Source organism: Panthera tigris, chromosome A1, assembly GCF_018350195.1.
Source record: "Panthera tigris isolate Pti1 chromosome A1, P.tigris_Pti1_mat1.1, whole genome shotgun sequence".
NCBI classification, from domain to species: domain Eukaryota; kingdom Metazoa; phylum Chordata; class Mammalia; order Carnivora; family Felidae; genus Panthera; species Panthera tigris.
In genome coordinates, this window is record NC_056660.1 from 196,534,568 (window position 1) to 196,562,565 (window position 27,998).

Below are 27,998 nucleotides of genomic sequence, written 5' to 3' on the forward strand. Positions count from 1 at the left end.
GTCAGTGCTAGTTAATGCCGTGCTTGGCACGTACTTCCCACCTCAGGGAGGTGGGGGCTCAGTTTCCTAAGAGGGAAGGAGAAAATATGAATATGATCCAGGATGGGAAGCTCTGTGGGAGCTAATTACAGGGTGTTATGGGAACTCAGGGGAGGGCACTTAACCCAGCATAAGACCCAGGGCATCAGGGAGGACTTCCTGGAGGAAGTGACATCCAAACCGAGTCAGAGAGATCGATCCACTTAATTCCAATTGTAGGTTAGGGGGTATGGAGTTGACAGGGCATGTGTCAAGCTAAATTCAGAGGGTGGAGGGGACCTGGCATTTTCTGCCAACAGCAGTTCAATGCAGTAAAGCTGGAGCGGAGTCAGGGGGGTTGGGAAGTAGAAGTGGGAGAAGATGCCAGAGAGGAAGCTGGAGACAGACCTTGAGGGGTTTGGTCTTCACCCTGAGCGTGAGCGGGGAGCCAATGTAAAGGTTATAAGCAGTAGAGAGACAGGGTCAGGTTTGTGCGTTAGAAAGATGATTCTGGAAGCAATATGAGAATGGAAGGTGGGGCAGCAGGAAGGAAGGTGGGAAACCCATTAGGACCTGGCTATTGCAATGACACACTCCAGCCTTTATCTGGACTTCATCAGTTCCCCCACTAAAGTCCTTTTTGTGATCCAGAATCCCAGGGTACCACATTGCATTTAGTTGTCATGTTTCCCTGGTCACCTCGGGTCTGTGATAGTTTCTCAGGCTTTCCTTTGTTTTTCATGACCTTGTCCATTTTGACCTCCTTCCCTTGTTTAAAAAATTTATTTATTTTGAGAGAGAGAGAGAGAGAGCACGCACACCTGTGAATGTGTGCGTGCACAAGCAAGGGAGAGGCAGAAAGAGAGGGAGAGAGAGAGAAAACCCCAAGCAGGCTCCGTATTGTCAGCTCAGAGTCCTACAAGGGGCTCGATTTCACAAACTGTGAGATCAAAACCTGAGCTGAAATCAAGAGCCTTACGCTTAACTGACTGGGCCCCCCAGGAGCCCCTACCTCCTTTCCTTTTGATAATCGCTCCCATTGAGATGGGTGGAAAAGGGGAGGAGAGGAAGGGGAAATTCAAGGCACTAAGACTTGCCCTCACCCAGGCAGCAGTACGGGGTGAGGGCAAGGGCATCAGGCATGCTGAGTTAGAATCTTCGACTAGCTGTGCAACCTTCACCAAATTAATTAAGTTCTCTGAGTCCGGGGCTGTTGGAATTAGATCAGATGGCATACGTAAAAGCACTGAGCACACAGTGCCTGGCACATGGTATAAATGCTATGCTATCTGAGAGATTTGTTTTCCTTCTTTTTTTCATACACAAGGAAATGGCTGAAACACATCTATCTTTGGGGGCGGAGGCTCTGTGCCGCCATTATGTGTGATTTTGTTTGTTTGTTTGAAAGAGACAAAGCGCGAGTGGGGGAGGGACAGAGAGACGGGAGAGAGTGAAAAGCCCAAGCAGGCTCCGCACCATCAGCGTGGAGCCCAACGCGGGGTTTGAACTCTCAACCCCTGAGATCATGGCCTCAGTGCTCAACCTACTGAGCCACCCAGGCACCCCTTACAAATTATTTTAGAGGTGAGAACTCCAGCTGGCACTTCTGGGCTGCCTTTGACTTATTGCCCAGGGCATCAGGATAGCTCCACGGAAGCGTGCCCTCTGGGTGCGCTTCCAGACAGGGTAAAGGGAGGATGACTGAGGTCATATGGACCCAGAAACTAGGCTTTTGCTAATCTAGGGTAGTCCCTCTCGGTGAGAAATCAAGAGTTCCAGTAGGGGGCAGTAATGTCTTCTTAAATACTAAAAGCAGTATCGAATAGTGTCTATAATAGCTCTGGATCGGCTTGTAGCACTGGCACTGGCTTTCAAACTTTTTTTTTTACTGTGACACACAGTAAGAAATGTATCTTTGTGGTTTTTTAAAATTTTTTAATGTCTATTTATTTTTAAGAGAGAGTGAGAGACAGAGCGAAAGCAGGGAAGGGGCAGAGAGAGAGGGAGACACAGAATCCGAAGCAGGCTCCAGGCTCGAACTCATGAACTGCGAGATCATGACCTGAGCCGAAGTCGGACACGTAACCGACTGAGCCACCCGGGCGTCCCTACATGCATCTTACTTTGTATCCCAGCATACATAGGTATGAACATATAAAATACATGGTTGACAAAATACCATTTAGTCCTTACAACGTGAAGTGCACGGATATATTCTATCCATTTAAAAACTATTCTATTCTAAATTTAAAACATCCAACTTATGACCTGCTAAATTGGTTTCTAACAGGCTCACTAACGTACAGTTTGAAAAGCACTGACCTGGGTGGGAGCTTCAAAGAGCACAAGAGATCTCTGGCCTTTGTTTTTCTTATGTGTCATTTGCTGGACAGCTTCACGGGGACCAGGGAATTCACACACATCAAAATAAAAATAATGGTTGACATTTTTGAGTGAGTATTATGCACGAGGTCCTATGCAAAACTTCTGTCATGTAATCTAACAACGATTTGAGGAAGATGCAATTTTTGTTTTTATCGTCGTTGAGGTTTAAAGAATGGAAGTGGAGGGGCGCCTGGGTGGCTCAGTTGGTTAAGCTCCTGACTTTGGCTCAGGTCACGATCTCCCAGTTCATGGGTTCTAGCCCCGCGTCGGGCTCTGACAGCTCAGAGCCTGGAGCCTGCTTCGGATTCTGTGTCTCCTTCTCTCTCGGTTCCTCCCCTGCTCACGCTCTGTCTCTCTCTCTCTCAAAAATAAATAAAGGTTAAAAAAAAAATTAAAAAAAAAAAAAAAGAATGGAAGTGGCTCCAGCCTATAGTTAGTAAGTGGTAGGGGTGAGATATGAATTCATGTCTCTCTGATAATGAAATGATTACGTTATATAATGGCTCCACATCAGGTGACACATCTCTGGGACAGACATCACCACTGATGTGATTACCAACAGGAGCAGGTTCAAGACTTGTTTCGTCAGGCTGGAATATTGGGCTGAAATCAACGGGGTGATTCTGGTGAGTCAAAAAATGAGTTACTCCAGACCAGGATGGGAGAGAACCGATATCCTAAGAGGTCTTGAGAAAAATACGGAGGTTCTCATTGACCAGTCAAGTAACAGTCTAGGAGAGAGATGATTAACCACCTTTCCCAAAGGGAAAATGAAAGGAGGAACAGAAAACGTAACAAAGGCATAGTGGTGATAGGTCGAAACAAATTATAAATTAGATTTTGAAGACCCCGGGTGAGGAGTGGGGTGAGGGAAAGGAATTTGCAAGATATCTCAGAGCCAATAATGGAAGCCTATGGATGCTTGAGCAAGGAAGGCAGCCACGTGGAGCCTCGTGGGTCTCATCATGGTACCGGTGGCTTGAAAGGCGGTGGCAGAAATGCAGTCACAGACATGGGAGAATTACTACTTTTGATATCATGAGAGAGCTGGTGGGAATACCGTCATCCTCCGGGTACGTCTTGTGAAACAAATAAGGTGGAGAAGCCCGTGCTCGTGTTGAGATGCTTTCATTCTTGTGGGTAAAGAGTGTTAGAAACAGTTTTTCATGGACCTGTATTTAGAAATGCTTGTCTATTTTCTTAACCTTCTGTTTTATTTTTATTTGGGCTTACACAATTCTATTACAGATGATTTATCTGTGGAAATAATTGTTTTTTTGGCTTATTTACTTTGAGAGAGACAGAGAAAGCATGAGTGGAGGAGGGGCAGAGATAGAGGGAGAGAGAGACGGAATCCCAAGCAGGCTCCGCATTGTCAGCACAGAGCCCAATGCAGGGCTTGAACCCATGAAGCCGTGAAATCATGACTTGAGCCAAAACTGAGAGTCAGACTCTTAACTGACTGAGCCATCCAGGGGCCCCTATCTGTGGAAATGATTTTTAAAATAGATGATGTCTTCTGTCTTTGATTCTGACCTTTCAGATCTAGACTATGATGTTAAACATGATGTATTTGATTCTCAACTACTTTACCTTCCTTGCATGGATCAACTATTATGCGTGAAGGTGAATCTTTGTTCTTGCACCTTCTCGTAAATTGAGGACTTTTGCTGTTTGTTCATCTGGAGATGTATCAGATATTTGTTTCATAGAGATGCTCGTAGGAACGCCCCTGACTTCTCTGCACATCGTGCCAGACAGGAATGACACCCGCTACGTCTGCTTTCCTCCCGGGGGAGCTGCCGCAGGACAGGCTAAATAACAGCTGCGTGATAATCCTGGTGACCGAACAGCTCCTTATTCATGAAACAAACAAAATGGACTTTTGTCTGTCCTAGAACATGTAGCTTTGGGATTCTGGTGGGCGGAGGGAAGGATAGCCAAACAGACAGATGACCTGGAGGGATTTGCACTTTTGGTTGTTTTAAAGTCCTAAGGGATTATGGAGACTGATAGTCTGGCACTCTTTCAAGTCCTGTGGCATTCCTTTCTTTTCTTTCCAGTTATATAAAGTCTGTGTCTCTTTCCTTCTTCTAATATCCTTAGACTAAGTTCTCTCTTTTGCATGCGCTCAAGGATCCCTGTACTTTTCCTTCAGGGAACGTATCACAGTTTATCATGACACCATCCGTGTGGCTTTAAGAAAGATCATCCCATGTAGATTGGAAACTCCATGAGGGCAAAGACCTTGTCTGGATCATTCAGCCCTGTATTTTCAGAGTTGTGCCCCGTGTCAACAGATGGTAGAATCTCAATAAAGATTTGGTGAATGGGTTCATTAAAAAAAAATGAACGAATAAAATTTTGGACTCAGATTGTGACCCCTTCTTATTCCTTATGAAAGGGAGAAATTTTTGAGACCATAACCTACCTGCTTATTGTTCATTAGTGACTGGGGACTTTGGTGATAGGGCTGCTAACACTCATAGCAGATGCCTAGTTGGAGTTTATTGAGACCAATAAGCATAATTTTTTCATTTGTTTAGGATGGGTTGCCCTGGATGTGCTGGTGTCTTCCTAATTTTCAAAGAGGTAGCAGTTATGGCCAGGGATAATCATGGTCTGTTACTGAGCACGTGTCCTGTAGCAGGCATTATGCTAAGTAATTCACCTACAGTATATTTTCTGATCCTCCAAAGGGCTCTAGAGAGAAAATGTTATTCTCCCCACTTACCAGATGAAGGAATCCAGGCTCCAAGTCATTAAGATGCTTCCAGAGATTAAAAACCAGTTTTATCTGACATAAAAATCGGTGCTTTTCATAACCATATAATTTTGGTTTCACATTTGCTTGTTTAGAACTTAGGATCTTCAAGAGAAGTATTTCTTTTATGAGCATGTGATAGTTCCCCTTTGTCTTAAGGAGAAGTGACCATGAAATATAGGGGCAGGACGGTTGGTTTCTAGAAGCATGGCTTCTTCACCCAGCATCACAGGAGATCTCTTCAGTGCTGAAGTTCTACGGAATAAAGAGCACCAGGTGACAGGTGACAGCTTTAAGGTATGTTTTGGCCTAAGCGGGTAGAGTATTGTTTTAGAGCCCCCAGACTCCTTCCTTGGGAAATCAGAAACTGGGGGTGTGGTGAGAAGGAGGGCAAAAAACCCAGTCCCTGCTTTTGAGTATCTATTGGTCTGCTTGGAGGAGACTGGGTACACATGTGAGAGGTTCTAGGAGGGAGAGTCATGGGATAGTAAAGGAGGCAACAAGCCACCTTTACTCCCTCTGTCCCTCCCTCCAACCAACGGACCAACTAACCAACTAGCCAACCAAACAACCAAACAACCAATGTTTAATACCTCTCATGTGCTAGGGTTATACTCCAGTGAGCAAGGTAATCACAGACCATGACCGCATGGAGCCAATGGGCTCCTGGGTGACCAGGATCCTCTGAGAAATTTCTCCAACATTTTGGCCTTCACAGCTGAGATTTGAACACTCATACTCCAGACACTGTGCTAAATGTATGTTCCCATTATATCACTGACTCCTCTCAACAGTCTCTCCCCATCCAGGAAGTAATTGCATAGGACAGTTGTTCATATAGTGCATATAAGGAAGCAAGTTCAGAGTGGTTAAGTAAGAGATGGGCTGTTACTCAAAGCCCTGTAGGTAGAAAGTGGTAAAGTCACCATACAAATCTAAGCCTTGTCCATATTGCTACTGAATAAAACTGAAGCCAGACTTCTGCTAAATATTTTTTAATGTTTATTCACTTTTGAGAGAGAGAGAGAGACAGAGACAGAGATAGAGCGTGAACAGGGGACAGATAGAGAGAGAGGGAGACACAGAGACTGAAGCAGGCTCCAGGCTCTGAGCCATCAGCACAGAGCCCAACGCGGGACTCAAACTCACGAGCGGTGAGATCATGACCTGAGCTGAAGTCAGACGCTTAGCCGGCTGAGCCACCCAGGTCCCCCAGCTTTTGCTAAATTTTGTGGGGCTTCAGCTAGATTGGTCTTGTTCACCAGGATGAATGGTGGTGTCAATGAACAACTCCACTGCTTGTCATATGTGTGACCTCACACAAGATTTTAGCTCTTGGTACCCCACTTTCAGAAGAGTATTTGTTTGCCTGAATATCAGCAATTCAACCCAGAACAACGTGGAACTTATAGTTTGCATCCAACTGGATGTGGAACCAGCTTAATGTCGTATCGTCCACTTGACCTTATGTGCCTGCGGTCAGAGATTATGTGGGTCACTGATGCACCCACAGCATGAGAACAGTGCCTGACCCACGGAAGTTGTTCAATACTGATTTATTGGACAAATGAATGAATGAATACATGAATGGATTATACACATTATTTAGGCTATAAATTATACCTGGATAACATGACGAAATAAATAAATATGCCCTCTGTAGGACATCACAGACCTGGAATCGAGAGGTATGTGAGTGAGTGAGTATGGACGTCCTACAGGATGTGAGGCCACCAGGAAGAAGTGAGGTCATTCTCTTTCCAGTCCTAACATGAGCTGTCATTCCAGGGCTCTGGGAGGTCCGGGGCCAGGCCTTCACAGCATCCCGAAGTTCTTCCCCAGCCAAGCCATGTGGCCAATCCCCATGAAAGAAAGGGACCTTTCTTCCTGTCCTTTGACTTCAAGCTAGGGTCAAAGGCGTTAGGCTCGTTGGAAAATAAATAAAGTCCCTGAGCAGACAAAGGCCATTCTGAAGCCAGGCCTTAGTGTAAACACTGGCTTTCCTTTTCTTTGGCCTGAAGCTTCCAGGTACTTCCCTGAGCCCACCATGACCTCACTTGGCCTAAAGGCCTGATGGCTGCAGCAGATTCTGGTGGTCTTGTGGGAAGAGCTGGAGGGGCTCCTGAGGGACATCAGAGGTAAGTGTCTAACAGCTGGCTCTCTGAGAAAGAAAATGTGTGTGGATAGGCATAGTCAAGTTTAGCATAAATTTTACTTTGGTAAGGGATGTACAGCAACAACTTACAAATAACAATAAATGTGAATACTTTTACTGTGAATTTTCATACGGTCCGTTGATTCTCCGACAACGCAGTCATTGATTTATGTGGAACTCTTGTATCTAAGGTCAACTATGGTTGCAACTGGGTAACATAGTTTTGGTATGAATGTTGGCTGATATTTCCTTTGCAAATAAGATGAAGGAGGTTTGAAATCATTTGTTTGTCAATGGTGTGAGCGGCTTTTCTGCTGAAATCAAAAGAACATTGCCTCATTTTTTTGTGTGCTCATCGCGGTGGAATGGCTACAGACTTGACCATTTTAAGTATAATATGCTTTATCAGCACCACTTTCCAGACAATCAGTGAAGCCATCAATTAAGTCCTGATTTATAGCATTTGCAAATTTCTGTGGTATAAATACTTCCACTTTGGCTGATTTCAAGCTACTGATGTGATGTCACTGAGTATGAGGCGGGGAAAGATATGCACACGGCCGTATTTAGTATTTGTACCAACAGAGATGATGGGTGTGAACAAACTACAGAGCACAGATAGCAGTAAAAACTACTAAGCTGATTAGGAAGTGATGAATTTTGAATATTTATGACCACTTTTTAATGTGATATATTAAATAATAAGTTTATATTCTTTGTATAATTTAACTGTTAACAGTGGCTGTGTTTAACAACCCACTCAGGAAGTTCCTGACACTTAACAACTAACTCTCAGGAGTAGGTTTGAGCTAGCTCTAGGACACCCCTGACCCCAGCTCCATCAAAGAAGATGAGGTCATGAGAGTGAGTGGGCCAGAGGTCTGGTGGGTGAGCCATTGCCTAGTACTGGAGATGATATGGGGCAAGTAAACTGCTGGGGCTGCCAGAAATGGAAGGCACAGAAGGAAGAGACCCCTCTTGTTCAGGAAGTAAAGGAAGTTCTCCAGGAACCCTCCAGCAGCCTCGGAAAAGTCTTCACTCACCCACTCATAATATCTATTCTTTGGTGTTCTGCTTCATCATTGACCTTGTAGGGTTAAAGCGTGCATAGAAGAATGTAGTCCCTGCTAGTTGCTAGGATCTTCAAGTGAGCTTTTCAAAGGCAGTGATCAGTTCAGCTTGCCTGCCTCATCAGGGCATTGCCTGCAAATGATCCCCTCCTTATTTACCAAACACACCTACGGGACATTTTGTCCTCCTTACATCGGAGCTTTCATTTGACCCTTCTGTTTAACCTGGCAGACATTTTGACCTCTGTGACTTGGCACTGAGGATGCTTTGATTCCATGCTTCTATCTACAAACATTTAAAGGGCAGACATGGCCAAAATTTTGTCAAGAAATATTCTTCATTAACTCTCATTAAACCATTTTAATTTCAAGATCAATGTTCAATATACTACAGTGAAACCATTCATACTTTTTGTCATTTCCCTTTTTATTTTATCAAAATCATTCTATAGAGATCAATTCAAAACACCAAGACCCAAATGCCCGACCACCATCTATGGAGGCCAGAAATGGGGCCAGGTACGGGCAAACAGGTCTGAGTGAGGTGCCGTGACCTAAGTCTTCGTCTAGAGCAGACAAGCAGACAGGTAGATCAGTGGTAATGATCAATGATAAGAACTTAAGAGAAACAACGAGATGCAGAGGCCCAAGGTTAAACTCAAAGATATACATGAAGCACAACGATTTCCTAAACCATACCCAAAGCCCGTGAGCTGTGCATGGGACCCCCATAAAGGCAGCTTGACTCTGGCTGACTCTTGGTGCACATCAGAGGGAACCAGGTACCAAGTAAGATCGGTGTGATGTAGCCGAAGAAACTTAGGTTCCAGATTGGGGGCTCTGGGGTCTGAACCCAGCTCTATTACTACTTGCCGTGGTATAGGCAAATCCATTTCCCTCTCTGGGTCTCAGTTTTACCAGTTGTCGATGGGTGAGTTGATCCTAAAAGTTCGTAGACCCTTTTGAAAATCTGAGGAGATCTATGAGAACTGCCTTCAGGATTATGTACGCACACTCACATTTTGTACATGTCTTCAGAGAGTTCCTGGACCCTTTAATGCATGCCTGAGGATGATGGGTTAAGAACGCTCAGCCTAGGTGATCTGCCAGAACCTGTCTAGGGTTGACATGCCAGGACCGAGGTAGGTGATATACGTACATCTGCCAGGTGATGCCTGAGAGCTGACACACACACAGTTTATAGATAAAAATGGAGAAATGCAGAAAAGAAGGATCTGGAGTCCTTCATATGCATGGCTGGTCCATTAGTACTTCCATTAATATTATAAATGGTTAAAGGCTTAGACCTCGGGGTTATGCTATTTAGGCTAAAATCCCAATTCTGGGCATCTTCTTGGACAAGGCACTTAACCAGTCTGGAGCTTAATTCTGGCATCTGTAAAATAGGAATATTATGGTATCAACTTCACAGGGTTATTTTATGAAGCAGGTAGATATTCAATTAAGTCACCTCTTATCACCTCTTATGTGTACAAATGCTCACAGAATTTTATGTCATACAAGAGGTAACCATTATAGCTGGTGGGCTTTGGAGACCATTGGGTTCAACTCTTTCATTTTAGGAAGAATCATAAAGGGAAGAGCCTCATCTGAGATAACCCTACTCACCTGTGTGAGTTCAGGGTTGCTCTGTGACACTCCTCTTAGACACTGGAAAAATTTGGCAACTAACATGATGTCATCGGCATACCTCTTTTCAATGCAAGAGGAGGTCCATGCCCTCAGACCTCAGACCAGGTCCCATGTGATTATTTGCTGTATTTGTAGAGTTCTCCAATATCAGCTGTTTCTGTGTGTGAGCACTGAATGAATCAGGGCAGGCTGAACACCAGTGGGTATGATTTCTACAAAAGCAATTTGCAAGAGCCTCCAATTCCATTGGAAATTAGTCACACTAATTCTAATTACAAGCCTTCGATGACACTGGCTTCCATGACTGGCCGCCCCTCCCAAGGTAGGCATTTCAACCACCCAGGTGTAATGTCTGGGGGCTGCTTAATGTTACCACTCTTGCAAGGACTGGGGCCTCTGAGAGAAACCCTTCTGACACCGTTATTATCTGACTCAAGACAAAAACCAAGGTGGAAGCCTGCCTGAGTAATTTCTGAATTCTACCAGGCACTGGGAAGTACAGGATGATCCCCTAAAGATGGGATTAGCTTTGCTTTTGAAGGAACCGTGGGTAATAGAACTGGTAGAATGACTTGTGTGTGTGTTTGTGTCGGCAAAGGCCACCACACTTGTGAGGGATGTACGAACATTTACAGATAAGGAAACTGAGCCTCCGGGAGTCCGATGCTTGTATTCCCAAAGAACTGTTGGTCATCTTAATGTGAGCATATTCCAAATGGCCAATGTCCTAGAGGGAATGGAGGACTGCAGGTGTGACAAGAGATAGGGATAAGGAAAAAGGAACAAACAGAACAACCCACCCCACCCCTGAGTTTCACCATAAACTCTCATTTCAAGGTTGACAGGCTGTCTCAGTTTCCGCGGGACTGTTGGTCTATGAGAAAATGCATAGCCAACTGGCTTACAAGGGAGACAGCTTGAACGACTCATGTAAGAAAGTAGCCCCCACTCCATCCAACGCACACACACACACACACACACACACACACACACGTGCGCATAGGTGTACCCACACACCTATGCCAAGAACCCATTCTTTTCTGTTTTGTATCCTATTCTTTCCCCAGTGCTCATTGATCAGTTTCCTAGTGACAGTTCCTAAATATTCTGGTTGCTACTTAGCTCTTCTCTTTTAGCCCATTCCAGCTGCTTCTGAGTTCCAGACATTGAATCTTGTGGGTCTCCGTGACTGTCAGTTGCACCTGTGTCCAAAGCCCCCGAATGGGTAATCTCCAGCATCTGTGCATTTTAGAGATGGCATAAACTCTTATCAGGCACAAAGTCCACCAGTATTATCTGGACAATACAGAATTGTGCCAACAACTGTATTAATAGAAATAAGTGGTCTGAAAATGTCAACACTTTGCCATCTTCCGAACTCAGATGTAAGTGCTTCCCTCAGAGTGATATCCAAGGGTACATAGTTCTCTTGGCCAAACCATAGCTCCTGCCCAGTGATTCAATAACTCAAGTGTGCTTTCTGGATGCGTGAGATGGCAGATATGTTTCGTTCTGCTTGAGAGGTGGACCTAAGTTCAGATCCCAGCTCAGGGTACCTAGTGTCTGTGAAGTATTAACGAGTCATGTCACTGTCCCCGGCCATGGTTCTTCCAACTCTAAAGTGGGATAATAAATACCTGTATCACACGGCTGTAAACTTAACAAGTTAATGTGTCTAAAGCACTTAGCATGGTGCCTGGAATATAGGACATACTACCTTATGGCTATGTTGAAGCCTATACGTTTATCTGCGAGTAAAAAAAAAAAGACTCATAAAGGGAATTCAACAACTCCAAATGGAACCCAGGGAACCATAAAGAAAATAAGTTACAAAACAACCTGACCCAAGGTCTCCCATGACCCAAGACCTTGTTTTGTGTGGGGAGAATGTCTTTACTTGAATGTGTGGGGCCAACTAGACCAGAAAGATCAGAATTCCAAATTCAAAGAAGAAAGCAAAGTGACAACCTTGGAAAATTAGTTACAGGGATTATGTTCTTTGCGCTATGAAAGGAGACATGTGACTTGACCTAGGATTTCTGTGCAGTTCTTTGGTGCGAGAGGCCACTTGCAAGATGCGGATTGGATGCGGAATTCCAACTTCCAAAAAATTCATGCGATCTGTGGGAAAGACTACTTGAAATCAGGATGACTTTGAAAAACATGATTATGAGAGCCACAGACCCATAGTCACAGACGTGCATTTGGAGCCAAGTCTATAAAATAGGTTTATGGTATATTTTTAAAAATTTAACTTGATGGTTTCACATCTAGTGCAAACCTTTCCTCATGTCACAGGAAAAAAAAAAAAAAACCACCCTAACTTCGAAATTTAGTTTTGGGGCATCTCTGACGAAACCAACCGTTGGTGAGCCTCTGCTAAGAAAAGGCAAAGTCTTGCACGGTGAGTGTGAGTGACTTGTGAGAGCAGCTCAGGGTCACAGAACTTGTGAAGGAATCTGAGGCAGTGTTCCAGTTATTTGGTGTTGCATAACAAGCCACTCCAAAACTCGGCGACCTGAAACAATACCTTATTATCTCTCTTGATCTGGTGGGTTGGCTGGGCTCATCTGGGCCATTTTCGCCCGGGGTCTCGCATGTAGCGGTAGTCAGACAGCGGCTGAGGCTGAGTAATCCAAGGACCCAAAAGGACCAGGCCTCTAAGATGGCACCCTTGCAGGGCCGGCGGAAAGTGCTGGCTGTTAGCTGGGAGCTCAGCGGGTCCATGGTCAAGTGGAGTGCTGAGACATGGCCTTTCCATGTGGGGTGGGATTATTGCAGCATGTTATTGGGATCCAAGAGAGAGCATTCCAAGAAATGACATTCCAGGAGATTAAATTGTGAGCTCCAAGACTTCTTAGGATCCAAGTTTGGAAGTCACACAGTGTCACTCCTGATGTATTCTGGTAGCTATACAGGTCTGGCCTCAATTTGATGCGGAAGGGGACCCCTCAGTGGCATGAAAACTGGGATGTATGGTTCCTTGAGGTCATCTTTGAAGCCTAGATATCAAAGGGCTTTATGAGATCGGAGAGCACTGTTATCTAGGTAATACTTTTGAAAATTATTCTCGTTTCCAGGGAAAAGGAGTAAGGATGCTTCGCTGCCTGTTTTTCATAAAACTTAGCTGGTTACCTTGAACCTTCCATCATGCAGCTCCTAACATGCATGCACAAGTTTTTATTACCCAGTGATGCCCAAAGAAATCAGCCTTATCCCTAAGAGCTGCAGGAAGTATATTAGGTCCGTCACTTTCTCTGTCCCCAAGTGGACAGGCATGACTCTGTCCCTGGCCAGAGGCAAGGACAGCAGCATTCTCAGACCTTTCTTGTGGGCATTTGGAAGAGTAGCAGAAGTGTAGATGGGCTCACTTTTGGGTGCACTGAGTATATAAACTTACTCTAGGCCACAGAAAGGAGATTTTGGATGAGAAAACCCAAGATCTAAAGAAGCCCCTCAGTTTTTGAATGACGTCTAAAGTGAGGACGTGACTTGGCAAGCTTCACACGCTAGTTAAGTGATGTGGGCGTGACCAGAACGGTGTTCTCCTAAGTCTTAATCTGATGATCCTCACCGAGTCACCCCACTTCCCTCCTTGTAAGGTTTCCTTTGTTCTGCAGTGGTTCCTGGCACTTAGTTATTTCAGCGCTTGTACGTAGTGAGCCTCTCAGAAAAGGACCATACGTTAGCTTGAGTGGAAACCCAGCCAAACGCATGGGGCTCACACAGAATATGCCTGAGATCATTGATGTAAAGATCACACAGGTCTCCTCTGGGACAGGGCTGGGAGCTGGAGGCCCAATCTGATCTCTCCCTGAAGAAGCCATGGGAGGGTTTCAACTTGTGTAAATAACCCCCAATTTATTTATGCATTCAGCAATTAGTTCTAGATTCTTCCTACAAGCCTTGCGCTGCCCCAGGCTCTGGAAATAGACCAGCGAACGAAGTCTATCTAAAGTCTCTGACCTCCTGGAGCACAGATTCAGGGATGGCAAATGGCACGAACCTTTGTTCAGAGCAAAGGTGGTTGGCAATTTTGTGTTTCTTCTCCGCACAGATGGGTTACGATGGCTAAAATTTAATTTCAGTTAAATTTAGAAACATTTGCTTCACACATTTTGTTTTCCTAAACAGTGAGACTAATAAGATGGTTATGAAATGGATCTAAAATAAAGAATTTCAAATTAGAGAATGAAGAACAATGAATTCCCAGGAAAGAGATTAGTTTACGGAGTCAATTCTTTATTTTCCAAAAATCATTTCCTAAACAATAGCTCCCTGGCATGGAACGAAGTCTTTGAAAAACGCTGCCTCTCCTCAGAATTCTTGATATGACCTCATCTTACGGCATTGTTAATAATTTCAACCCTTTTGGGTGTAACTGATTTAACAAGTTAACACTCGATGCTGTTTAGACAGCGTGTCCCTCAAAGGGGCAAGCTGGGGCAGGACTGGGTGATCACGGCATGGGAATCGGATTGGGGCCCCTTGCGCCTGGTTGCGTGAGTGGTTTTGTGCTTTCATTTGGCCTCTGACACCCACAAGGGACCCAAAAGAATGGCTTAAACATTTGCCAGAGAAGATATGTGACAAGCAAGACTTGTGAGCATGAATGATTTGATGACAGCCCATATTCCTAATCATCCTTCGAGACACATTTATTGAGGACCTATTATGTACCAGGAAATATAGCTGACAGAGGTGTCTCATCTGGCAGAGCTTAACTTCCAATCCAACGGGGGCAAAGAGACAGTAAAACAAATGCATGAAGGTAACTTCCAATCCAGTGGGGTCACTTCATCCAAATGAATGAAGGTGGGAATCAGCACTATGAAGAAGTAAGACAAGGACTGTGACAGGGAGTGGTTGGGGGTTACTTTAAGTTGGGTGGTAATTCCATCGTGGTGGGGTCTGGCCTACAAACTGGTTGTGTCTGATTGCCGGTCAGCCTTTTTAGAAGGCTGTGCAGGATAACGAGAACGGTGGGCGCGGGGTCAGAAGTTTTACGTTTTTTTCTAGCTAGCCTTGCAAATAGTCACTTCGTGTGACCTTGGCCTTTCAGGGCCTCTGCTCCCTCACTCAGAGGGAGGGTGTCATTACGGGCTATGACTTGGTGGAAGATCTCAAAGGCTCTTTTAGTTCTAACATTGAAACATCACACCGTCTGTGCTTTAGGCGTTAAGCACATTTGGGCTTGGTCAGGTTGCCCATAGAAAGCTAGACTCACTAGCCAGGCCTGTTTTCTTAGTACTTTATGTTTAATTGTTTTCTGATTCCAGACCTCCTTCGCACACAGTTTTCGTTTGATCCTCACAAAAAACCCTGTAGAGAGGAAGAATCTGAGGTTTGAGGCAGCTAAGTAATATACTTAGTTAGGCGTGCACAGTAAACATAGGGTCTGTTGAGCAAGGCCTTTCTGAGTGGCACTTGATTACAAGTGGATCAAAACAGCCCCAGTCAGATGACAATATTTCCTTCTTTTTAAAGGCTGAATATACATGTGTACCCAATTGTATATACAAAACAGGCAGTTTCCATATCTTAGCCAATGTGAGGAATGCTGCATTGAACAGGAAGAAAACCCTACCAGGGCGCCTGGGTGGCTCGGTAGGTTAAGTGTCAGACTTCAGCTCGGGTCATGATCTCACAGCTTGTGAGTTCCAGCCCCGGGTTGGGCTCTGTGCTGACAGCTCGGAGCCTGGAGCCTGCTTCGGATTCTGTGTCTCTCCCTCTCTCTCTGTCTCTGCCCCTCCCCTGCTCGCACTCTGTCTCTCTCTCAAAAAAAAAAAAAAAAAAAAAAACATTAAAAAGAATAAAAAGGCAAAAAAGAAAACCCTGCCATCTGTGACGACGTGGAAGAACCTGGAGATATTATGCCGAGTGAAAAAAGCCAAACACAAAAATGCAAATACTGCCCGATGCCACTTATACGTGGAACCTAAAAGAACTTGGACTCTTTGAAGCAGAGAGAATGGTGGTTAGCAGGGCTGAGGGCGTGGGGAGTGGGGAAATGTTTGTCAAAGGGCACAAAGTTCTAGATGTGCAGGATGAGTAAGTTCACCAAGCTGTGACTATAGTTAACAATACTGTGTTGTATACTTGACATTGGCTAAGAGAGTGGATTTTAATTGTCCTTACCGGGGGAAAAAAAGATAGTTATGTGAAGGGATGATATGTTAATTAGCTTGATTGTGGTAAACATTCCACAACGCATATATATATATCATAACCTGGTACACCTTAAATATATACAATTTTCATTTGTCAATTATACCTCAATAAAGCAGGAAAAAAAAAAACCCAACCTGAACCATTCCCCTCCCCAACGATGTGGGACCAGTGACTTTGATATCCTTTTGACACCCAAGCTCTGCATTTGTGTCTTAAAAAAAAAAAAGCAAAAAACTTCCCTGAAGCCAGGATGCCACAGAGATGATTGAATGTTATCTGTAGGCTACTTTGCCCCTACCACCGACAGAAAGTTCCTTAAGCCTTGATGGAGATGTGAAAATGTAGGGAAACACGTACGACGACATTCACCCATTGGAAAATGAGGGAGGGTGTTGCTACTGGGAATATGAAATGGAGCAAGCTGCTTTGGAAAATGCTTTGACAGTTTCTTATAAATAAACATACACTGACCAAAGGACCAAAGGACCTGGCAATCCCACTCCTAAGGGTTTATATGAGAGAAAAAAAAAAAAAACCCGACAAAAACCTATGCACACAGAAACCTGTACACAAATGTTTATAGTGACTTTATTCGTAGTTGTCCCCAGACAGGAGCACCCAATGTCGTCAGACTGGTGAACGGGTAAACAAAGTGTGGTATCCCCATGCTATGGGATACAGTTCAGGAATCAAAAGGGATGGATTGCCAATGCATGCAATAGCTCAGAAGAATCTCAAGTGCATTATGCTAACTGAAGGAAGTTGGATGCAAAGGGCTCCGTGCTGTATGGTTCCACTGATGTGACAGTTTGGAAAATAGATCTGTGCCTGCCAGGTGTTGCAAGTTGGGGGGAGGAGTTGATTGTCAGGGGATCAGGGCATCGTTTGAAGCCGTGAGACTATTCCCTATCTTAATGGGGCCAGGGGAACGCAACTGAAGGCATTTGTTCGAACCCATGAAACTAGGTAACCACAAAAGGTGAGTTTTACCGCACGTAAATGGTCTGAACTTGACTGCCTCCAAGAAGTGGTAATACTGTATATACTTGTGTGTGTGTGTGTGTGTGTGTTGATTTTAAAATGTTTTGAGTTAAGAGTTAGTGTCAGAAAAGCACCCCATTTTTCTGCGGTGTCTGTTTTCTGAAGAGGTCACACGGGGTCCGAATTAAGAAAAGTTCTGTCAGGAAGAATTAAGAGTTAACCAGATCAGCTTGCCCAAGTTGGGGGAACCATGAAAACGAATTTGGAAATAATCGGTCAGGAATCTTTCCTTGCTAGGTCCCTAGGACTCACATCCTACCCTCTGCTTTGTAAACTTGTAACATGATACTTCTATAATCCATTATGTTTTTAGCTTCCTCACTCATTCTAACCATATACAGATGGCAAATTTTTTGAGGTCAGGGAAGTGAGTAGAGCAGAAAGCATGCAAAATTTTGCAGGAAGAATTTCCCTTCCTGGTGTAAATTCTTTGAGGTCAGCTACTGGCAACTAATTTACTTATGGCACCGAGTACAGTTCTTGGAGGGCAAGAGCACCCCCTAAACCTCGAAGATTATGTGGACGTATATCACTCCGGGACACACACTGACAAATTCCTTCCCGTATCCCCACCTGAAAGACCACACCTTGGAAAAATATGAACCACTTGCCAGGCCAGAGTGAGGCAGAGGACTGAGTCAGGGTTTTCATCTTAGGTGAAGGGATGCACTGTTTTATACATCTTCTCCTTTTCTGTCTCCTGGCATATCTTCCTCATGAGTCATGCACCTTGATGCAGCCCCCAGGTTCTTCTCAATAGTGTTCTTCCCAAAGTCACTATCAGACTGCTGGAAATGGTATTTTATATGCAGGTTGTTCTGGCTGCAAGAAACAGAAGGTGAAACCTAGGTAATTGCCTCCTCCCTTAAGTAATTGCCAAAAAGGAAGAAAGGAAGGAGGAGGGAAAGAGGGAGGGAGGAGAAAGGGAGGGAAGGAAGGAAGGAAGGAAGGAAGGAGGGAAGGAGGGAAGGAAGGAAGGAGGGAAGGAAGGAGGGAAGAAAGGGAGGAGGGAAGGAAGTAAGGAAGGAGGGAAGAAAGGGAGGGAGGGAAGGAAGGGAGGGAGGAGGGAAGGAAGGAAGGAAGGGAGGAGGGAAGGAAGGAAGGAAGGGAGGAGGGAAGGAAGGAAGGGAGGAGGGAAGGAAGGAAGGAAGGGAGGAGGGAAGGAAGGAAGGAAGGGAGGAGGGAAGGAAGGAAGGAAGGGAGGAGGGAAGGAAGGAAGGAAGGGAGGAGGGAAGGAAGGAAGGGGGGAGGGAATTGGTTCATGTGACTTAAAATTCAAGCCAGTTCCAGGGACAGGTTAATGGTACCTCTAAGGTGTCATCATTTCTTATCTCTACTCTGTTCCTCTTCCATTCCCCAGCTTCATGCAGTTTAAATGTGGTGACCGGCAGCTCCAGAACTTACTTCCCCTCCCCCAGGTATGGTTACAACAGCAAAGAGCATCTTGTTCCCAGCACTTTGCACAAAGCCCCAGGCCTGAAGATCACCGTGGCAGGGAGGGAGGATTCCAGCGTTGGGCCAGCCTGGGACGCCTGGATCCAAGGATGGAGCGCGTGGCCTGGGGACGGTGGGGATGGGCAGGAAACCTCTCCAGTAGAAAACTAGAATGTTGTTACTGGAAGGGGGATTGTTCACTCGGGAGAGATGAAACTAATCTGATTACTCAGAGTAGTTCAACTCTCACGTACACACAAGCAGGAAGAAGGGAGCTGCATTTGGTTTCTTGGAACATCTAACTAGGTAAACTGAGTCCAGGGCTTTATCGTGCATCTGAGAGGCCGCTCCCATCCTAGCGAATTTGTTTCTTGGTGCTCTTTGCTCTCTGTCTCTTTTTGGCTCATCTTGCACTCGGGACCTGGCCTGTCTTCTCCACCCCAGCTGGAGTCATAGTCACATTCATGGCCCAGACGACCTTCTGCAGAGACAAGGTGAATGTTTCTCGAAGGAAACTCTTACTAAAAAGGTAAGTGGTGATTTTTTCAAAAGGAACAAATTGAGGCAGAGTAAAACAAAACACAGAGCACACGATGCCTTAGACAGGACGTATTTTACAGAACGTGTGGTTTAGTTCAATTTAAGTAAAGCGTAATAATCATAGATTAGATCCCAGGATGTCAGAGCAGTAATCGACCTTTAAAAAGTCCCTTAATTCACCCTCATTATCCTACAAATGGGGGCACTGAGGCCCCGGGAAGGCAATGACTTCCCCAAAGCTAACATCGGCATCAATGTCAGCACCAACATCAATGTTCGAGTTGACCTAGGACCAATATCTTTTCCTGGTGCAGTTCTGTTGTCAGACACGATGCTCCTACTGCTCCGGCCTCTGGAAATGATCTTTCATCAGGTCCACACATGTTGAAAGAGCTCATTTTTATTTAGAAAATATTCCTTTAGCGATAGAAATGAACAGGTAACACTTTCTTATGGATCCCGATAGGCATACAAAGCTCCTGTCTCCCTGTCCTTATTTCTCGTATCCATAGGCAACAGTTTAAAAACAATTTTTTTTAATGTTTATTCACTTTTGAGAGACAGTGACAGAGTGTGAGGGGGGGAGGGGCAGAGAGAGAGAGAGAGGGAGACACAGAATCCGAAGCAGGCACCAGGCTCTGAGCTGTCAGCGCAGAGCCCGACGCGGGGCTCGAATTCGTGACGTCAGATCATGACCTGAGCCGAAGTCAGACGCCTAACTGACTGAACCACCCAGGCGCCCCAATAGGCAACATTTTTATTTGTTCCTTGTGTATTCTTCCAGGGATATTTTGTGCATGTACAAACAATTCATGACATACCTACTCCCCATTAAAAAAACAAAATCGTTGCATACTATACGCTCTGTTTTGTATTTTGCTTTTTTCACTCAGGTGCAAACACGTTTGTCTTGGAAAACTTTCCGTATGAGTATATCAAGAGCATCCTCATTCAGCTTTACGGCTGCAAAGTTTTCCATTGCATGACGGGGATCATAGTTTACATAGCCGGTCCTCTAATCTTGGCCATTTGGATGTTTTTCAACATTATGCTGTGCACCACGTTGCAGCTACAAATAACTTTATAAATATGTCATTTCACGTGTCTGTGATTATACATGTAAGATAAATTCTTCCAAAATGAAACAGCAGAACTCCTAAGGGCATGCACATTTGTTGTTTTGACGGATGTTGTTGAACTCGCCTTCCACGACAGTCCTGTCAATGTGGGTTCCTCTGACACCTGAGATGGCCGCTTTCTTCGGGTCCCCCCCAGCACAGCTTGTTACCAAATTTTATATCTTCGAACATCTGATAATAGTGACATGTTATCTCACTGCCTTTCAATTAAAACTATAGAAATAAAAACAATACCCGAATGTCCCTTCCTCGTTTCTTCCGAATCCCATTTCCAGGATAATTTCTATTATTACTCCGAGGGTAGGGATCTCAGGTATATTTGCGACTTTCCTTTTCTTTCAAAATATATCACTGTCCCTATCCAGAACATGCAGATCTGCCTCCTTATTTCACTCGATAGCTATTTCCTGAGCGTGTATCAGGTTTTAGGCTCTGGATGTAAAGCCCCAAGTAGGACACACATTCATTCGCTGTCTCGTGGAGCTTATAGCCGAGTGGCTAAGACATTACCGAATGGATGAACAACTAAACTATCATTGAGGAGAAAGTAAATTGCCCTGAAGAATAACACAGGGTAATGTGCTAGAGGGAGAGAGGTGGGGGCAGAGCCACCTGTCCTTCCCCTCCCCCAATATCCTTAAGAGCAAATAGGTCAGTGTGTAAAGTGAGGAAAGTACGCTCACAAACCTACTATTTATAGTAGTAGTTTTTTTTATTTATTAGTTTTGGCCTGAGCTGACCTGCTGCTTCGGGGTTATGTAGCCAGAACTTTCCGATTGCCATTTAGACTGCTCCAAGGGCCCTGAGCTAGGGACAGAAAAAAGCCATTCCGGTTCCCCCAATGGGCTGGTGCTAAAAACACAAACTATCAGTCTAATTCCTGAGGTCACAAGCCAAAACTCAGTGAAGAAAAAGTCATCTCCTCCCTTTCACCAAGCTCTCAATAAACAACTCATTGTCTATAACAGGTTTAGAAAATCCTGTCTGGATTTGGAATCTGGCCCAATTTGCCTCACATGGATTGGGTCGTGGAAAGAGCACTGCTCAGAGGATCTGATAAAGGGAGCTGTGCTTCTGATTCCGACCCTTGCTGCCCGCGTGCCTGTGGACAAGCCTCAGCGGGAGACGCAAGGACTTCTGGACAGGTAGCGTGATTCAAAGCACAAAGTCAGCTTGCTGGAGTTGTGACTCTGACCTTAGTGTGGGTCGTGGTTCTCTTTTCAGAAACCAACCAGGTCTCCACCTTGGACTTCAGTCCTGGCATACGTCTTGTCTTTCAGAACTGTTGGAAGATTCTCTGGCCACTGCCAGCTACCAGGCATACAGTTCTGTGTCCCTAGGACACGGGCAGTGCCTGCTTTCACCTCATCTTGCTGGATCTCGATTGGGCTGCCCTCTCCCTCTGGCTGGCGCCCCATCCCTGCATTTCCTCAGACACCGCTTCTGTTTCCCAGAGTGGCTGTCCACCATCTACAGCTGGCCTGCCCTTTCTGTCCCCAACTCAGAGGCATGTCTAGTTTCTCCCTTCTTCCGCTCTGCCCCCTACCACGGCTGGCATGAGGTTGGTCAAAGGCGGTGTCTTCCAACCATTTTTCTCCTTTTGCACATAAAGTTTTAAGCGGAACTCCAAATAGAAAACAGTAAAAAAAAAAAAAAAGGAAGGGAAAAAAAAAAAAACTTACTTAGGCTAATGAAATCTTCCTTAAGAGAAAGACATCACTGTTTGCCGAGCCAGGAAGCACCCTCAAAATTCAGTTCCTAAGTCTGAACTAGGTGATCTAGTCTGTTCCTTTCTATTTTGTGGGCAGCCCAGAAGACCAAGGGGCTCGCTCAGGTCACGCGGTGAGACTGGCCGAATCCCGTCTCTAGAGCACGTTGCTCTCAAATAGAATCCTCCCCTTGGGAGGGTAGAGACCTTCACTGCCACGTGTCCCTCCTGTCTCTTGCGTGCAGAGTGCGACACTTGGCACCTTGCAGGTGCTTGATTGGAAGTGGTGAATGAAGAACGAGTCTCGGTGGAAGAACTTTCACGGGTCAGGCTCCCTGCCCTTGGCTCTGGGAACAGAACCGTGAAGGGGGCTGATTAACATGGTTCCTTCTCCTACAGAGCTTAGGGATAAACTGGGGCTTAGACCCGATACACATTATTACAGAGGTGAATGCAATAATTACAACCGTCTGCTCTTTACGGACAAGAGGACAGGACCCAGGCAGGCCTCAGAGCTGCCCACTGGGTGAGGAAAGGAGGGGAGGCGAGGTGGCGCCTGACCCCCAGGCCCACCTGGCCCCTACTAATGCCTCGTCTTGCTTCACAGAGCTGGGCTCTGTCATCCTGGCTAAAGGGTGTGACTAGGCCTGCCTGAGGGAAGAGTGACCTCAGCTGCTCGGCTGCAGGAGCCCTGCCAGACTCTGTCACACCTACAGCGAGGGCTGCCCCTGCCTGAAGCCCTGGGCTGGGCAGGGACAGGGCAGGTACTGAGTCTCCACCCATCAGCTGTACGTTGTGTTCCCTAAGCCCTCCCACCGGGTCTGCCTCTGCCCCAGCTGTTCTTTCCGCCTGGGGTGGCCGCTCCACTCCTCATCCCCCGAAAAAATTCTTCCCATGCTTCCAGGTGAAGTGTAAACCTCACCTCCTTCAGGAAGTCTGCCTTGATGACTACACCTACTTCCTCATCCAGGGGGAAGTGATTGTTCCTCTTCTGGCCTCACATAGAGCTCAATCTCTCCTTTTCCTGTTGCAGCCACAGGTGCAAATTCTGGGTTCTTGGCGGGGTGTGTTGGGTCATTTCTCTATTCATTCCACAGCTATTTATTGAGGGCCGCGGGTTGTCGACAATGTCTCGGCTTTCATGAAGTTTGCTTTCCGATAGGAGAATCGGGGGGAAAAAAAAAACCAAGTAAGAAAAGAAAATATTTTCAGCTTGATAAGGGATAAGAAAAGAATGTATGATGGAGAGTTTTGGGGTGGGGTGGGTGTGTACCAGGTGAGACAGGTCAGTCAGGGATGGCCTTGCTGAGGAGGTGAAATTTGAGGTGAGGTATGAATGATGAGGGCTGGAAGATGGGCATCCCAGGTAGAGGGAAAAGCAGGTGCCAAGGCCCTGAGGCAAGAAAAAGCTTGGTGCGTTTGAGAAACAGGAAAAGGTTGGTGTCGTAGAAATGAGTGGGAAGAGGAGAAGGACGAAGGGTTCGGGGAGGCGGGCAGGACCCAGGGCTGGTCGGGCCTCATGGGTCGCATGGGGTTTCGTGAGTCGCATGCGTGAGTTGCATGGGGTTTCGTAAATACAGGGAGCCACAGGACGGGGGTCAGGTGAGAAGCAGGGGGCGGGGGAGAGCTGACTGGTGTCCGTCCACTCCTTCCTTCGGTGATGACACATGCCTCCCTCGTAACAAGTACAGAGCGAGGTGGTGGCCACACGGGCAAGGCAGAGGTGCTGCTGGCTCTCTAGGTGTGCGTGTGGAGCGGATGCCCCCCCACCCCCGAAGAGTGCCATCCCCGCAGAGTCTGGTTTCCCGCTTTGCCGATTCAGGTATTTGCTCTGTCGGGTTCCTTGTTATTGACAGTCTGCTGCATTACCCGAGAGGGTGCTAGAAATGCGGGCCCTGGGGCCCCATCCCACACCGATGCAACCAGATTCTGTACGCCCGCTCGAGAGTTGTATTCAACGTGAAAGTTTGAGGAGGGCTGGCCCGGGAGTAATCAAAGCGTGGAGCACCAGACTCTCGCTAACCGAACCGAGAGGATGGTCATGAGTCTAAATACCAGCTCGACAAGTGAGAGTGGGGGCTGGTGACCTCTTACGTCAGTGCTTCCCCGAACCTTGAAGTGTGTACCCATCGCCTGGGAATCTTGCTACAAGGCAGATTCCGACCCGGTAGGTTTAGAATGGGAGCCCAACCTCTAGCATTTCCAATGAGCTTTAAGGTGATGTTTCCGCTCCTGGCCCACGGAGCTGGCGGCCTTCCACGACTCCCTATGTCAGCCCACTCGATTTGCCAGACTACCCCTCGGTGAGAGGTTGATTCGCGTTATATGGATCAGGAGACGGACTTATGGAGCTGAAGATGCAGCTGTGTGACCTCGGGTGGGTGGCTAGGCTTGTTTTCCTCGTCTGGAAAACCAGGCCGCTGTCCCTCCTGGCTGCTTAGAGGGTCTCTTGGAAGAGGAAACGAAACAAAGCAGGTCACCCGTTCTGCACGGTGCCCGTCACACGGCAAGAGCTCGATCTTTGGCAGCTTTTCTGTTTCCCGAGACTGGAGTCCGGGTTTTCCGACTCCAAAACTGGGGTTCTCGCCACCAGGTGAGTAGAAACCAGGGTTTGGCTCCGCTAGAAGATGGGGTTAGGGATGAAGATATTTAGCAATAATTGACTACGGATGAGTTGGTGGATGCGTCTCCCAGGGAAGTGTGGAAATTTCACTTCTTCATACGGGATATCAGCGTCCTCGGAGCTGGGAGGTTACGCCTCGGGACCTTCCCCCACCTCAGCCTGTGCAGGAGACACACGGGCGCATCTGTATTTTCGTTTTCCCTTCTAGACCACATGCCCACAGCCTGTCCTAACAATCCACCGTGACCTTTGCCCTGTCACGGTTGAGTCGCAGAAAATCTGTCCTGTTCCAAGCATGGTTTCTTGAGGAGAGGCCCTGGTCCCCGGCTGGCCTCAAGCCTGTCCCTGTGGCCACTTCCGTCTCAACAAGGAGAGCAGGTCACGGCCCTATCCGTTGAGGGCTCAGTTTCAGTCTGAGATATCGACATTTCTGGAAGTGCTCCAAATCCCGGGGATACACTCTATCAGCAGTTCCTTAGTAAAAATAATCTATACAGCACTCAGCGACTTATAATGCACTCAGTTTTAGTTCACCACTTTGAAAAGGACACAGAACTGATATAATCCATTTTGCAAGTAAGAAAATGAAAGAGGTTAAACGATTCACCCACTGCCACTTGTCTGGTAACTCTCGATTCTGAGACCATTCATTCGGCCAATATTTATTGAGCAGTCAGCGTGAGCAGGTCCTGTGCTGGGCTATGAGAATGCATGTGGAGAAAACTAGACACGGCCTTGCCCTCCTGGAGCTCACATTCCAGCGAGGAAGACCGATGTCAAATAATCATGCCCACAAACGCAACACTGTCACTGTGGCAAGAACTATGAAGGAGAGACACAAGGTGCTATGAGCACACAGAGGGGGATCTGACGTAAAATAGAAGGCTGATGGGGCCTGAAGACGTGGCCACTGAGCTGACCTTTGAAGCTGACCAGACAGAGTCCTGACGAGGACCTTTGACGTTATCCTGACAGTACGGTCTGGCCACTGAAGGGGTTGAGGAGTGAATACGTCAGGTGTGTGTTTTTCATAGAAACTCCTCAACATCAATCCTATCTCACCTTTTCAACCTTGGCTTGTTCTCCTGCTTCCCTGGGACATTCTTGAAGATAGAGATCAGGTCTTTAGTAGCATGAGACCCAGTGAGATTACATTTGAGCGGGGTGAGTCAGTCAAGGCCATGCATGGAGTCCTCAGCGAAGGCCTCAGAATGTAGGCAGCCAACGCCAACATTCTAGACAGGCAGGGTGGTGGATGATATTCTGGCACCTGAGCCCACGCTTGAAAGTGGGAAGGGCAACGAATCCGGAACACCCCATCTTGCCCATCTTTTCATGGAAAGTCAAGAAGCCCTCTCCAGTCCCAGGAACAGGAAGGCCATCAGGCATGGACTTGTCCGACTGCTGGGTTCAAATCCCAGCCCTGCCACCCAGCAGCAGATTCTGGGCAAATAGTTTCTCCTTTCATCTTTATTTCTTCAGGTGGAGAAAGGGCCTGAGCGATTGATTTCATAGAGTGAATCCTGATTCTCTGACTGGGTAGGCGGAAGGCCTCTCACCAAAAATATGACGAGCTGCCTCCTTCTGATGTAACTGATGCATGACCTCATCGCAGCCCTAGAGGAAAAAAAAAACAAACATGAAAACCTCTTGAGGTTGGCATCCAGAGATGATCACCATGGGGTCCCCGCCTACTTTTTCAGCCTCCATGTGGATCCCTCCCGAGTAGTTCACTGTTGTCCATCATTCCTCTCACGCTTCACGTCTCTGTTTGGGGATTTCTCACCTGCCTAACCGTTCACTTGGAAGCCTCCCAAAGTCACCTCCTCCCGAAGCCTTTCCTGATTTCTCCACGTAGGCTACTCATTCATTCAAGCGTGAAGTATTTACTGTTGGCACATCTCATCTGTGCCAAATCTGTTCGAGACCCTGAGGATATAGTGATGAATACAAGATTCAAAGTTCCTGCCCTTGTGGAGGTGACATTTTATTCAGAGGAAACAGACAATATGTTGTATACAAGTCAATAAGCAAGGTAATGTCAGAGAGTGACAAATGCATCCGGGGGTAAGAGGTAATGTGATAGGTCTCTGAGGAGGATGTGTAACCAAGGCTGATTGATGGTGAGAAGCTGGCCAAGTGAAGAGGTGGGGAAAGGTCATTCCAGGCAAGAGAGTAGAAGGGCAAGCAAGGAACAGGACGAAGGACAAGGAGGCCAGTGCAGAATGAGGAGGACGAGGGCACTGTGATCCGAGCTGGAGAGGCAGGGAGTGCCAGATCGCGCTGTTTCTCTCTGTGATTCCCATGGCGCTTGGTAAGAGCTCTGTGAAGTCCTTTCCAGGTTGGAGTGCAATCGTGGCACCAGGGACCAGGCCCTTCCACGTCTGTAGCCCCAGCGCAGTGTCTGGCCCTCAGTCAAGACTCGCTAAATGTTGACTGCATGAGGTCCAGTTGGAGACAAGGATGGAGAGTCTGGGCTGGACTCCGGGTGGGGCAGCACGTCCACGGCAGTCTTTGTGGAGTCAGCACCCTCAATACACTTTTCTCCAGTGAATTCCGGTAGTAACTGGGCATATGCCCCGAATTTGAAAACAGTTCCAGAAGAAGCCCTGCCTCTGGTTGAGATAAACATCAATCACCATCTCTCCCGGAAGGAGGAAGCCCTGGACAGGAGGGGTTTTGGAAATGGACACGAGTGGTTGATCAAGACCTAATCAATATCAAAATAGAAACTGTAACTGGGTGTAAATGACATAAGAGTTAAGGACAGAGGCGTGGCCTCCCCAGGAGATCAGATATACTGGCAGGACATTGAGCATTGGCAAAGAGGGAATCCAACGGGCTGAGCATGAAAACTGGAAACAAGTCAGACCCAGGCAGGATGAGTGAGTGCCCAGGAGTGAGAGTCTGACTCACCGCTAATGAAACATGGAACCACACTCAGCTTTTCCTGCCCGCCTAGTGAAAACCGTTTGCTCAAATCCTATTCTATTTCAGGAAACGCCAGCTGTATCATAGGAAGTCCTGCTCTTTCCACATTAGGAACAAGAGTCATTTCTCTTTGCTTTCGGGACCTCACACGGCACCAGCCCTGGGGCCACAGGGTTATGCTGCTCAAACAAGATAGATGGGTATAGTCTGTCGGGGGGGGAGGGTGGGGGGCTAAGCCAGAATCCTTCCCTCGGGCAGGGAAAAGCTGAACTTAAGAATTGTCACCATAAAACATGGACTTTGGCCCATCCAAGGAGCCTTAAAATGTGCCCGTGCCAGCGTCAAAGGGAAGAGGCAAAAGTGGCC